Genomic DNA, 14180 nt, shown 5'->3' on the forward strand with positions numbered 1-14180 from the left:
GACTTAGCAATAACTTTGCAAATAACTCATGGGCCTGATGCACCCACCATGTAAATATTGAGGCAATGAGTTACGGAATTTAGAGATCACCTAATCTGACCTCTGTATTTTACAATTAGATGGAATGTTCCATGAAGATAACCGTGATGGTTTTGCTCACCACTACATTTCAGGACCTAGCACAAAGAGTAAGATATAGAAAAGGGTTCTAATTGTGTTTTCTTACATTCTGCCTTTCTCTATTTGGCATTCATTCGTCACTGGGCCAATTATATTAACTATATTTTATTTTTTTCTCCCCAGCTTTATTGAGATTTGATTGACAAAAAATGTATGAATTTAAGGTGTACAATGTGGTATTTTGATATACACTGGGAAACGATTACCACAAGCAAGCTAATTAACACATCCACCCTTCATATAGTTACCGCTTTTGTGTGTGTGATAAGAACATTTAAGATTCCCTCTTAGCAAATTTCAAGTATACAATACGGTATGATCAACCATAGTCACCATGCTGACGTTGGTGATGCTGGTCGTCTCCAGAACACATTCATCTCGAATAACTGAAACTGCATACCCTTTGACCAGTATCTCCCCATTTCCCTACCACCCACCCGCCAGCCCATGGCAACCCACATCCTACTCCCTGATTTGACAGGTTTGACTTCTTTAGATTCCACATATAAGTGAGATCATGCAGTATTTGTCTTTCTGTGCTGGTTTATTTCACTTAGCATAGTGTTCTCCAGGTTCATCTATGTTATCACATGACAGGATTTCCTTCTTTTTTTGTGGCTGAATAATTATTCCATCAAATATAGGTAGATAGATAGATATAGTATATATATTCCATTGTGTGTATATATGTATATTCAATTGTGTGTGTACATATATATATATATGTATGCCATTGTGTGTATATATGTGCTATAGATAGTATATAAACCTCACATCTTTTTTATCCATTCATCCATCAATGAACACTCGCGTTGTTTCCACATCTTGGCTATTGTGAATGCTGCAATGAACATAGGGGTGCAGATATCTTTTCGAGATAGTGATTTTATTTCTTTGGACATATACCCAGAAGTGGGATTGCTGGATCATATGGTAGTTCTATTTTAAATTCTCTGAGGAACCTCCACACTATTTTCAGCAATGGCTGTAGCAGTTTACATTCCCATCAACAGTATACAAAGGCTTCCTTTTCTCCACATCCTCTCCAACACTTATCGTTTGTCTTTTGATAATAGCAATACTAACAGATGTAAGGTGACATCTTTTTTTTGGTTTTGATTTGCATTTCACTAATGATTAGTGATGTTGAGCATTTTTTCATGTGCCTTTTGGCTATTTGTGTATTGTCTTTTGAGAAACATCTATTCAGGTCCTTTGCCCATTTTTCAACCAGGTCATTTTTTTCTTGCTATTGAGTTGAGTTCCTTACGTATTTTGGATATTAACCCCTTATCAGATGTATGGCTTACAAATATTTCCTCTTATTCTGTAGGTTGTCTCTCCACTTTGTTGATCGTTTCCTTCTTGTGCAGAACTTTCTCGTTTGATGTAATCTCATTTGTTTATTTTTGCTTTTCTTGCCTGTACTTTGTGGTCGTATCCAAAATATCACTGTCCAGACCAAGGCCAGTAAGCTTTTTCCCTGTATTTTCTCCTGGTAGTTTTACAGTTTCAGGCCTTATGTTTAAGTCTTTAATCTGTTTGAGCTGATTTTTGTATAGAACATGAAACAAGAGCCCAATTTCATTCTCTGCCTGTTGGTATGCAGTGTTCAAACACCATTTGTTGAAGAGACTATCCTATCCTCATTGTGTGTCCTTGGCATGGCACCTTTGTTGAAGATCAATTGACCATAAATATGTAGATTTATTTCTGGGCTATTCTGTTCCATTGGTGTAAATGTCTGTTTTTATGCTAGTACCGTACTGTTGGAGTTATTATAGCTTTGTAGGATATTTTGAAATCAGGAAGTATGTTGCCTCGAGCTTTGTTTTTGGTGCTCAAGATTGCTTTGACTATTTGGGATCTTTTGTGGTTCCATATGAATTTTAGGATTGATATTTCTATTTCTGTGAAAAATGCAATTGGAATTTTGATAGGGATTGCATTGAATTGGTAGATCACTCTGAGTAGTGTGAACATTTTAGCATTTTAATTAATTCTTCCAATCCATGGACATGGGATATCTTTCCATTTATTTGTATCTTCTTTAATTCATCAATGTTTCATAGTTTTCATTGTACAGATCTTTCATTTCCTTGGTTATATTTATTCCTAAGTGTTTTAAATTTTTTGATGCTATTGTAAATGAGATTGTTTTCTTAATTTCTTTTTTGAATAATTCATTGATGTATAGAAACACAACTGATTTTTTTGTATGTTGATTTTGCAACCTGCAAATTTACTGAATTTGGTTATTAGTTTTAACAGTTTTTTGGTGGAATCCTTAGGGTTTTCTATATACAAGATCATGTTATCTGCAAACACAGACAATTTTACTTCTTCCTTTCCACTTTGGATGACTTTTACTTCTTTTTATTGCTTGATTGCTCTGGGTAGAACTTCCAGTACTATGTTGAATAGGAGTGGTGAGAGTGGGCATCCTAGTCTTGTTCCTGATCTTAGAGGAAAAGCTTTCAACTTTTTACCATTGAATATGATGTTAGCTGTGGGTTGTCATATATGACCTTTATTATGTGGAGGTACATTCTTTCTATACCTAATTTCTTGAGAGTTTTCTTCTTTTTATCATGAAAGGATGTTGAATTTTATCAAATGCTTTTTATGCATCTATTGAGATTATCATATGAATTTTATCCTTCATTCTATTAATATGGTGTATCACATTTGTTGATTTGTGTATGTTGAAGCATTTGTACATTCCATGGATAAATCCCACTTGCTCGTGCTGTATGGTCCTTTTAATGTGCTATTGAATTTGGTTTGTTAGTCTTTTTTTTGGGGGGGGGGAAGATTAGCCCTGAGCTAACTACTGCCAGTCTTCCTCTTTTTTGCTGAGGAAGCCTGGCCCTGAGCTAACAACCGTGCCCATCTTCCTCTACTTTATATGTGGGATGCCTAGCACAGCATGGCGTGCCAAGCGGTGCCATGTCCACACCTGGGATCTGAACCGGCGAACCCGGGGCCACCGCAAAGTGGAACATGCAAACTTAACCACTGCGCTACTGGGCTGGCCCCTGTTAGTCTTTTTTGAGGATTTTTGCATCTAGGTTCATCAGGGATATTGTCTCTAATTTTCTTTTCTGATAGTGTCCTTGTCTGCCTTTGATATGAGGGTAATACTGGCCTCACAAAATTAGTTTGGGAGTGTTCCCTCCTCCTCCATTTTTTTGAAGAATTTGAGAAGGATTGGCATTAATTGTTCTTTAAAAGTTTAGTAAAATTGGTCAGTAAAGCTATCAGGTCCTGGACTTTTTTTATTGAGAGGTTTTTGATTACTGATTCAATCTCCTTACTCATAATTGGTTTGTTCAGATTTCCTATTTCTTCATGAAAAAGTCTTGGTAGGTTTTAAGATCTAGAAATTTATCCATTTCTCTAGATTATCCAATTTGTTGACACAAAATTGTTTGTAGTAGTCTCTTATGATCCATAATATTTCTGTGCTATCAATTGTAATATTTCCTCTTTAATTTATAATTTTATTTGAGTCTTCTTTCTTTTTTCTTAGTCTGGCTAAAGATTTGTCAGTTTTTTTAATCTTTTCCCCAAAACCACTCTTAGTTTCATTAATCTTTTCTATTCTTTTTCTAGTCTCTATTTCATGTATTTCTGCTCTGGTCTTTATTGTTTCCTTCTCTCTGCTAACTTTGGGCTAAGTTAGTTTTTCTTTTTCTAGTCCCTTGAGGTATAAAGTTAGGTTGTTTATTTGAGATCTTTCTATTTTCTTAATGTGAGCATTTGTCTCTATAAACTTCCATGTTAGAGCTGCTTTTACTGCAACTCATAAATTTTTGTATGGTGTGTTCGATTTTTGTTTCTTTCAAGATAGTTTTGATTTCCCTTTTGATTTCTTCTTTGACCCATTGATTATTCAGGAGCCTGCTGTTGATTTCCACATATTTGGAAGTTTTCCAATTTCCTCTTGTTATTGATTTCTGGTGTCATACCATTGTGGTTGAAAAAGATACTTGGTATGATTTCAACTTTCTTAAATTTGTTAAGACATTTTTTGTGGCCTAATATATGATCTGCCCTGGAGAATGTTGTGTGTGCACTTGAAAAGAATGTGAATTCTACTGCTGTTGAATGGAATGCTCTGTTTACATCTTTTAGATCCTTTTGGTCTAACGTATAGTTCAAGTCCAATGTTTCATTATTGATTTTATGTCTTGGTAATCTATCCATTGTTGAAGTAAGGTATTGAATTCGGTCCCTTTCTATTATTATATTGCTGTCTGTTTGTCCCTTAAGTTCTTTTAATATTTGATTTGTTTTTTCAGGTAGTCCAATGTCAAATACATGTATATTTACAATGGTTATATCCTTTTAATGAATTAACACCTTTATCATTATATAATGAGCTTCTTTATCTCTTGTGACAGTTTTTGACTTGAAGTCTATTTTATCTTAGTATAAGTCTCGCCACTCCTGCCCTGTTCTGGTTACCATTTGCACACAACATCTTCTTCTATCCCTTACTTTCAGCCTATGTGTGTACTTAAGGCTAAAGGGAGTCTTTTGTAAGCAGCATATACAGCCATGCACTACATAATGACATTTCAGTCAACAATGGACCACATACATGATGGTGGTCCCATAAGTTTAGTAGCATATAGGCTAGGTGTGTAGTAAAGTATACCATCTAGGTTTATTTAAGTATACCCTATCATGTTTGCACAATGACAACATTGCCTAAAGACACATTTCTTAGAGCGTGTCCATGTCATTAAGTGATACATGACTGTAATAGAATTGTGTTTTTTAATCCATTCAGCTACTCCGTGTCTTCTGACTGAAGAATATAATCCATTTACATTTAAAGTAATTATTGATAGGTAAGGACTTACTATTGCCATTTTGTTAATTTTTTTTTATTGCTTTGTAGTTCCATTCTTCCTCTCTTGCTGTCTTCCTTTTGATTTGATTTTTTTTTTTGTAGTGGTATGCCTTGATTTCTTTTTCTTTACCTTTTGTATATTTACTATAGGTTTTTTTTTTATTAATGTTATGATAGATTACAACCTTGTGAGATTTCAGTTGTACATTTTTGTTAGTCATGTTGTGGGTACACCACTTCCCCCTCTGTGCCCTCCCCCCACCCCCCCTTTTCCCTGGTAACCACCGATCAGATCTCCTTATCAATATACTAATTTCCACCTATGAGTGGAGTCATATAGAGTTTGTCTTTCTCTGACTGGCTTATTTCGCTTAACATAATACCCTTGAGGTCCATCCACGTTGTTGTGAATGGGCCAATTTTGTCTTTTCTTATGGCTGAGTAGTATTCCATTGTGTATATATACCACATCTTCTTTATCCAATCATCAGTTTCTGGGCATGTAGGCTGGTTCCACGTCTTGGCTATTGTAAATAATGCTGCGATGAACATAGGGGTGCAACGGACTCTTGAGATTTCTGATATCAGGTTCTTAGGATAGATACCCAGTAATGGGATGGCTGGGTCATAGGGTATTTCTATTTTTAACTTTTTGAGAAATCTCCATACTGTTTTCCATAGTGGCTGTACCAGTTTGCATTCCCACCAACAGTGCATGAGGGTTCCTTTTTCTCCACAACCTCTCCAACATTTGTCGCTCTTGGTTTTGGATGTTTTTGCCAATCTAACGGGTGCAAGGTGATATCTTAGTGTAGTTTTGATTTGCATTTCCCTGATGATTAGCGATGATGAACATCTTTTCATGTGTCTATTGGCCATATTCATATCTTCCTTTGAGAAATGTCTGTTCATGTCCTCTGCCCATTTTTTGATCGGGTTGTTTGTTTTTTTGTTGTTAAGCAGTGTGAGTTCTTTGTATATTATGGAGATTAACCCTTTGTCGGATAAGTGGCTTGTAAATATTTTTTCCCAATTAGTAAGCTGTTTTTTTGTTTCAATCCTGTTTTCCCTTGCCTTGAAGAAGCTCTTTAGTCTGATGAAGTCCCATTTGTTTATTCTTTCTATTGTTTCCCTCAACTGAGGAGTTACAGTGTCCGAAAAGATTCTTTTGAAACTGATGTCAAAGAGTGTACTGCCTATATTCTCTTCCAAAAGACTTATTGTCTCAGGCCTAATCTTTAGGTCTTTGATCCATTTTGAGTTTATTTTGGTGTGTGGTGAAAAAGAATGGTCAATTTTCAATCTTTTGCATGTAGCTGTCCAGTTTTCCCAGCACCATTTGTTGAAGAGACTTTCTTTTCTCCATTGTAGGCCCTCTGCTCCTTTGTCGAAGATTAGCTGTCCATAGATGTGTGGTTTTATCTCTGGGCTTTCAATTCTGTTCCATTGATCTGTGGACCTGTTTTTGTACCAGTACCATGCTGTTTTGATCACTGTAGCTTTGTAGTATGTTTTGAAATCGAGGATTGTGATTCCGCCGGCTTTGTTTTTCTTGCTCAGGATTGCTTTAGCAATTCGCGGTCTTTTGTTGCCCCATATGAATTTTAGGATTCTTTGTTCAATTTCTGTGAAGAATGTTCTTGGGATTCTGATTGGGATAGCATTGAATCTGTATATTGCTTTAGGTAGTATGGACATTTTAACTATGTTTATTCTTCCAATCCATGTGCAAGGAATGTCTTTCCATCTCTTTATGTCATCGTCAATTTCTTTCAAGAAAGTCTTGTAGTTTTCATTGTATAGATCCTTCACTTCCTTGGTTAAGTTTATCCCAAGGTATTTTATTCTTTTCGTTGCAATTGTGAATGGGATTGAGTTCTTTTTCTGTTAGTTCATTGTTAGTGTATAGAAATGCTACTGATTTATGCACGTTAATTTTATACCCTGCTACTTTGCTGTAGTTGTTGATTATTTCTAATAGTTTTTCTGTGGATTCTTTGGGGTTTTCTATATATAAGATCATGTCATCTGCAAACAACTAGAGTTTTACTTCTTCGTTACCTATTTGGATTCCTTTTATTTCTTTTTCCTGCCAAATTGCTCTGGTCAGCACCTCCAGTACTATGTTGAATAGGAGTGGTGAAAGTGGGCACCCTTGTCTTGTTCCTGTCCTCAGAGGGATGGCTTTCAGTTTTTGTCCATTGAGTATGATGTTGGCTGTGGGTCTATCATATATGGCCTTTATTATGTTGAGGTACTTTCCTTCTATACCCATTTTACTGAGGGTTTTTATCATAAATGGGTGTTGGATCTTGTCGAATGCTTTCTCTGCATCTATTGAGATGATCATGTGGTTTTTGTTTTTCATTTTGTTGATGTAGTGTATCACGTTGATTGACTTGCGGATGTTGAACCATCCCTGTGTCCCTGGTATAAATCCCACTTGATCATGGTGTATAATCTTTTTGATGTATTGCTGTAATCGGTTTGCCAAAATTTTGTTGAGGATTTTTGCATCTATGTTCATCAGTGATATCGGCCTGTAGTTCTCCTTCTTTGTGTTGTCCTTGTCAGGTTTGGGGATCAGGGTGATGTTGGCTTCATAGAATGTGTTAGGGAGTTCTCCATCTTTCTCAATTTTCTGGAACAGTTTGAGGAGAATAGGTATTAAGTCTTCTTTGAATGTTTGGTAGAATTCTCCAGAGAAGCCGTCTGGTCCTGGACTCTTATTTTGGGGGAGGTTTTTGATTACCATTTCTATTTCCTTACTTGTGATTGGCCTATTCAGATTCTCCATTTCTTCCTGATTCAGTTTGGGGAGATTGTAGGAGTCTAGGAATTTGTCCATTTCTTCCAGGTTGTTCAATTTGTTGGCATATAGTTTTTCACAGTATTCTCTTATGATCTCTTGTATTTCATTGGTATCTGTTGTGATTTCTCCTCTGTCATTCCTAATTTTATTAATTTGCGATTTCTCTCTTCTTTTCTTGGTGAGTCTGGCTAGGGGTATGTCAATTTTGTTAATTCTTTCGAAGAACCAACTCTTTGTTTCATTGATCCTTTCTATTGTCTTTTTTGTTTCAATATCGTTTATTTCTGCTCTTATTTTTATTATTTCCCTCCCTCTACTGACTCTGGGCTTTGTTTGTTCTTCTTTTTCTAGTTCTGTTAGGTGTCGTTTGAGGTTGCTTATGTGAGCTTTTCCTCGTTTAGTGAGGTGAGCCTGTATTGCGATGAATTTCCCTCTTAGGACTGCTTTTGCTGCATCCCAAATGATTTGGTATGTCGTGTTCTCATTTTCATTAGTCTCCAGATAAAATTTGATTTCTTCTTTAATTTCTTCAATGATCCATTGTTTGTTGAGAAGCGTGTTGTTTAGTCTCCACATTTTTGCACCTTTCTCTGCTTTTTTCTTGTAGTTGATTTCTAGTTTAATAGCATTATGATCAGAAAAGATGCTTGATATTATTTCAACTCTCTTGTATTTATTGATGTTTGCTTTGGTTCCCAAAATATGGTCAATCCTTGAGAATGTTCCATGTGCACTTGAGAAGAATGTGTAACTTGCTGTTTTTGGATGAAGTGTTCTATATATATCTATTAAGTCCATCTGGTCTAATTTTTCATTTAATTCTATTATTTCCTTGTTGATTTTCTGTCTGGATGTTCTGTCCATTGGTGTTAATGGTGTATTGAGGTCCCCTACTATTATTGTATTGTTGTTGATGTCTTGTTTAGTTCTATTAAGAGTTGCTTTACAAATTTTGGTGCTCCTGTGTTGGGTGCGTATATATTTATAAGTGTTATGTCTTCTTGGTGGAGAGTCCCTTTTATCATTATATACTGTCCCTCTTTATCTTTCTTTATCTGTTTTGCTTTGAAATCTACCTTGTCTGATATTAGTATAGCGACACCTGCTTTCTTTTGTTCATTATTAGCTTGGAGTATTGTTCTCCATCCCTTCACTCTGAGTCTGTGTTTGTCTTTGGGGCTGAGGTGTGTTTCCTGGAGGCAGCATATTGTTGGATCTTGTTCTTTGATCCATCCTGCCACTCTGTGTCTTTTGATTGGGGAGTTCAATCCATTTACATTTAGAGTGATTATTGAGATGTGGGGGCCTACCACTACCATCTTGTGTCTTGTTTTCCGGTTTTCTTCAGTTTCCTTTGTTTCTCGTCCCATGGTTTAATCTGTTCTGATGTAGAGCTGCTACTCTCTGTTGTTGTCCTTCTACTTATCTCCTCTGCTCTTGGTTTTGTAGCCCCTTTCCTTTTTTGGATTTTTCAGGAATGAGGGTTTTCCTGAGGATTTCCTAAAGAGGAGGTTTTGTGGCAATGAACTCCCTTAATTTTTGTTTATCTGGGAAAGTTTTTATTTCTCCATCGTATTTGAAGGATATTTTCGCTGGGTAGAGAATTCTCGGCTGTAGATTTTTGTCCTTCAGATTTTTGAATATATCATTCCACTCTCTTCTAGCCTGTAAAGTTTCTGCTGAGAAATCTGCTGATAGCCTGATGGGGGTTCCTTTGTAGGTTAGTTTCTTTTGCCTGGCTGTCCTTAGTATTTTCTCCTTGTTGTTGACTTTTGCTAGCTTCACTCCTATATGCCGTGGAGTTGGTCTTCTTGCATTGATAAAGTTTGGCGATCTATTGGCTTCTGTCACCTGAAGATCCATCTCTCTCACCAGATTTGGTAAGTTCTCAGCCATTATTTCTTTGAATAGGCTTTCTGCCCCTTTCTCCTTCTCTTCTCCCTCTGGTATACCTATAATCCTTACGTTGCATCTCCTAATTGTGTCTGATAATTCTCGGAGAGTTTCTTCATTTCTTTTTAGTCTTGCTTCTCTCTCCTCCTCTGCCTGCAGCAATTCTATATTCCCATCTTCCAAATTGCTAATTCTTTCCTCCATATTATCGGCCCTACTGTTCAGAGCATCTAGATTTTTCTTAATCTCCTCTATTGTGTTCTTCATTTCCAATATTTCTGTTTGGTTCTTCTTTTTTTTTTTTTTTTAAAGATTTTATTTTTTCCTTTTTCTCCCCAAAGCCCCCCGGTACATAGTTGTGTATTCTTCTTTCTGGGTTCTTCTAGTTGTGGCATGTGGGACGCTGCCTCAGCGTGGTCTGATGAGCAGTGCCATGTCCGCGCCCAGGATTCGAACTAACAAAACACTGGGCCGCCTGCAGTGGAGCGCGCGAACTTAACCACTCGGCCACGGGGCCAGCCCCCACAATTTATATCTTTTAATATTGTATTTACATTAAAAATTATTGTAGCTACAGGTTTTTTAAAATACTTTGCATTTTAACTTTTATATAGAATTAAAAGTGATTTAAGCACCACTCCTAGAGTATTTGAATTTGTCTGTATTCTTACTTGCTTTTACAGTAAGGTTTATACTTTCACATGTTTTCACGTTGTTAATGTCCTGTCATTTCAACTTAGAGAACACCCTCTAGCATTTATTGTAATGCAGGTCTATTCGGGTCTATGATGAACTTCTGGTGATGAACTTCTTCAGCTTTTTTTTTTTTTTTTGGTCTGTGAAAGTCTTTATCTCTTTTTCAGCTCTGAAGGACAGCTTTGCTGGGTGTAGTAATCTTGGTTGCCAGTTTTTTCTTTCAACGCTTTGATACATCCTCCCACTCTCTCCTGGCCTGCAAGGTTTCTGATGAGAGATCCACTGATAATCTTATGGGGGTTTCCTTGTATGTGACAAGTTGCTTTTCTCTTGCTTCTTTCAAAATTCTCTCTTTGTTGTCTTTGACTTACGAGAATTTGACTATAATGTGTTTTGGTCATGAGATCTTTGAGTTTACTCTATTTGGAGTTCTTTGGCCTTCATGGATCTAGATGTTCATTTCTCTCTCCAGATTTGGGAAGCTTTCTGTCGTTATTTCTTTAAATAAGCTTTCTGTCACTTTCTTTTTCTCTGCTGCTTCTAGGACTTTAGTAATGCATATATAGGTTCTCTGATGGTGTCCTATAATTCCTGTAGGCTTTCTCCACTCTCTTTCATTCTTTTTTCTTTTTGTTATTCTGACTGGGTAATTTCCAGTGACAAGTCTTTGAACTCACTGATTCTTTCTTCTGCTTGGTTGAGTCTGCTGTTGAAGCTCTCTATTGAATTTTTCAGTTCAATCACTGTGTTCTTCAGCTCCAAAAATTGGGTCTTTTTTGTGGTTCCTATCTCTTTGTTGAACTTCTCATTTTGTTCATGTATTGCTTTCCTGATTTTGTTCGTTGTTAACTGTGTTCTCTTGTAGCTCACTGAGCTTCTGTAAGATGATCATTTTAAATGGTTTGTCATGCAGGTCATAGATTTTTGTTACTTCAGGATTAGTTACTAGTGCTTTATGTTGTTCCTTTGGTGATTTCATGTTTCTCTATTGTTCATGATCCTTATTGCCTTGTGTTGATGTCTGTGCATTTAAAGCAGTAGCCACCTCTTCCAGTCTTTTCAGACTGGCTTTGGCAGGGGAAGTTCTTCAACAATCAGCCTGTGTAGAGATTCTGGGCAGGCCAGTTGATGGGGTCCAAGGGCTAGCTTGCTGCTAGAGTCCTCAGGGGGGCTGGTCTTGTGCCTGGGTCAGTGGGTAGGTGGGCCTGGTGCCTGGGTCCACAGGGGTGCACCTGGAGACTGAGTACACTGCTTTGGACAAATAGACTGGGTCCATGGGTGTGGGCCTGGATCCTGAGTCCATGGGTTCTGGCCTGGTGCTGGAGTCCACAGGGATGGTCCTGGAACCTGGGTCTACAGGGGCCTGCCTGATGCTGGTGAGGTGGAGGCTTTGAGCCCAAGACCTCAGGGGATAGCCTGGCACTGGGATGAGCCTGATGCCTGGGTCCACAGGGATGGACCTGGTCCTGAGTCTGTGGGGGCTGGCCTAGCACTAAGATCCACTGGGGCAGGACTCATGCCTGGGTCCATGGAGGTAGGCCTCGTGCTGGAGTTGGCCTGGAGCCTGAACCCACGGTGGTAGGCTTTGAGCCTGAGTCCATGGGGGCTGACCTGGAGCCTGGGTCCACAGGGGCAGGCCTGGCATAAAGGGTAGGCCTGGACCCTGGAGCCACACAGGCCAGCCTGATGCCAGGGTTCACTGGGATAGGCTTGATGCTGTGGTCCATGGCAAAGATGGGTGCTTACTTCATTTTCGTTCTCCTTCCTCCATGCAGTGGGTATCTTTCTCCATGTTGTGCTACAGGGGGTTGGGGGAAGGGTGGTGATGTGTCTTAGTCTATTCAGGCTGCTATAACAAAATACTATGCACCAAGTAAATTATAAACACAGAAATTTATTTCTCACTGTTCTGAAGGCTACAACTCCAAGATCAGGGTGCCAGCATGGTTGGGTTCTGGTGAAGGCTGTCTCCTGCATTTCAGGATACTGACTCCTCCACATGTCTGCACATGGTGGAAGGGGCAAGGGAGGTTTCTTGGCTCTCTTTTATAAAGGTACTAATCTCATTCATGAGGGCTCTGCCTCCCAAAGTCCCCACCTCCGAATACCGTCACAGTGGACATTAGATTTCAACATATAAATTTTGAGAGAATACAAACATTCAGACCATAGCACATGGGTAATGTGAAACTGTCCTTCCTACCCTCTTCAATGCATCTTTTCTTATTTCCGTTATCTACTCAGGGACTGCAAAGTCTTGCCTGGACTCCTTAGCTCTCAAGAACGTATTTTTCTGTGTGGACAGTTGTTCAAACTTATGTTTCTGTGAGGGACAAGTGCTGGAAACTCTTATTCTGCCATCTTGCTGATGTCATTCCTATTAACTATATTTTTAAATTTTGTGCATTTTTCATACTCTAGCATTTGGGAGTCTTACAGACCCCAAGAGTGACTGCCCTCCCCAGGACTAGCCAATTCTTAGAGCTGGCAAGGGGCTTGGCCAGAAGCACATCTTTCATGTGCAAACCAAACAATCTCAAGTCAACAGCTCCAACCACTTCCTTATTTAACTCTCACACATCAAACCAATATTTCCTCTACCCTAAATCATCCCAGGGCCAGATGCCAGGCAACTAGAGACCACCTCTACTGCCCAAGCCCACTGGAATTATTCAATCCAGTCAATCCTAACCTCTGTACCCTACCTTGCCTTGCCTTTCCTGCAGGAGCTCCAATGACAGCTCTGACTCAGGCTTTTCCCTTGCTCCTGTCTCCTGCCTCCTGACCATTCTGATGCTTCCTCTGTGGCCCTGCTTGGAATGGTGTGTGCCTTCTCTTGGGAAACGTAGGTAATAAATTCTTCTTTCAGTAGCATTGGCCTCTTTGTGTCACCTCCATAACTTAAAATCTCACAGTACATTTCAGAACAGAAGGTTCCCAATAAGTACTTGACTGTCTTAATGAATAAGAGACTGAATGGATGAGTTAAAAATAATGTCCAGTGATCTTAAGTGGCTTGCCCAAAGTCACCTAGCCAGGGAGCAATAAAACCTGAAACCCTCAGTCTCTCATCTTTTGTTTATTGCTGCCTTCCTTTCAGCCTCAAAGTACTTGCCATATTGGTGTACAAAGAGCTGGCATATAATCTAAAGAATAAGTGGCCAACAAAATACAACTCTGTCATATTATAAATTTGACCTCCCAAAACCATTCTTTCGGGCTATCACAAACAAAATGTATAGTTCCTTTGTAATTGTATTTGCTTTCTCAGAAATTAAGAGCTTTTAGGGATTATTCCTATGTTTCTTTTGAAAAGCTGTTTCAGGGAGAGTTGAATGGACACCCTCTCTTTCCTCTAGTAAGTTGCCCTGCAAGCAAGCAGAGGCTTCCATAATGAGTCCATTGATCAGTCTTCTCCAAGGCAGTTATTGCATCTTCTGAGTTTTTGAAGGCATCACTAAGGGACTTCAGCTGGCAGCACTTGGGAACAGGGTCTCTTGAATCTTTTTCATTTTCTTTCTGTTCTTCACCATCTCCCATTATCAAGAGCAGCCTGAAGGATGAGAGCGAAGGGGAGGCAACAGAAGCAGAGAGGGTTTTATAGATTGAAGAACTTTTATGGCCTTGCTTCCCTCGTTGCTGCTTGAGTGGAGGAGGCCCTGCAGGATAAACCAAGGAGTGAATATAGGCTAAACCAAGGAGTAGCCTTTGGGAACTGCTCTTCTATGAGATAATCTG

This window comes from Equus asinus, chromosome 29 (assembly GCF_041296235.1).
Source record: "Equus asinus isolate D_3611 breed Donkey chromosome 29, EquAss-T2T_v2, whole genome shotgun sequence".
NCBI lineage: Eukaryota > Metazoa > Chordata > Mammalia > Perissodactyla > Equidae > Equus > Equus asinus.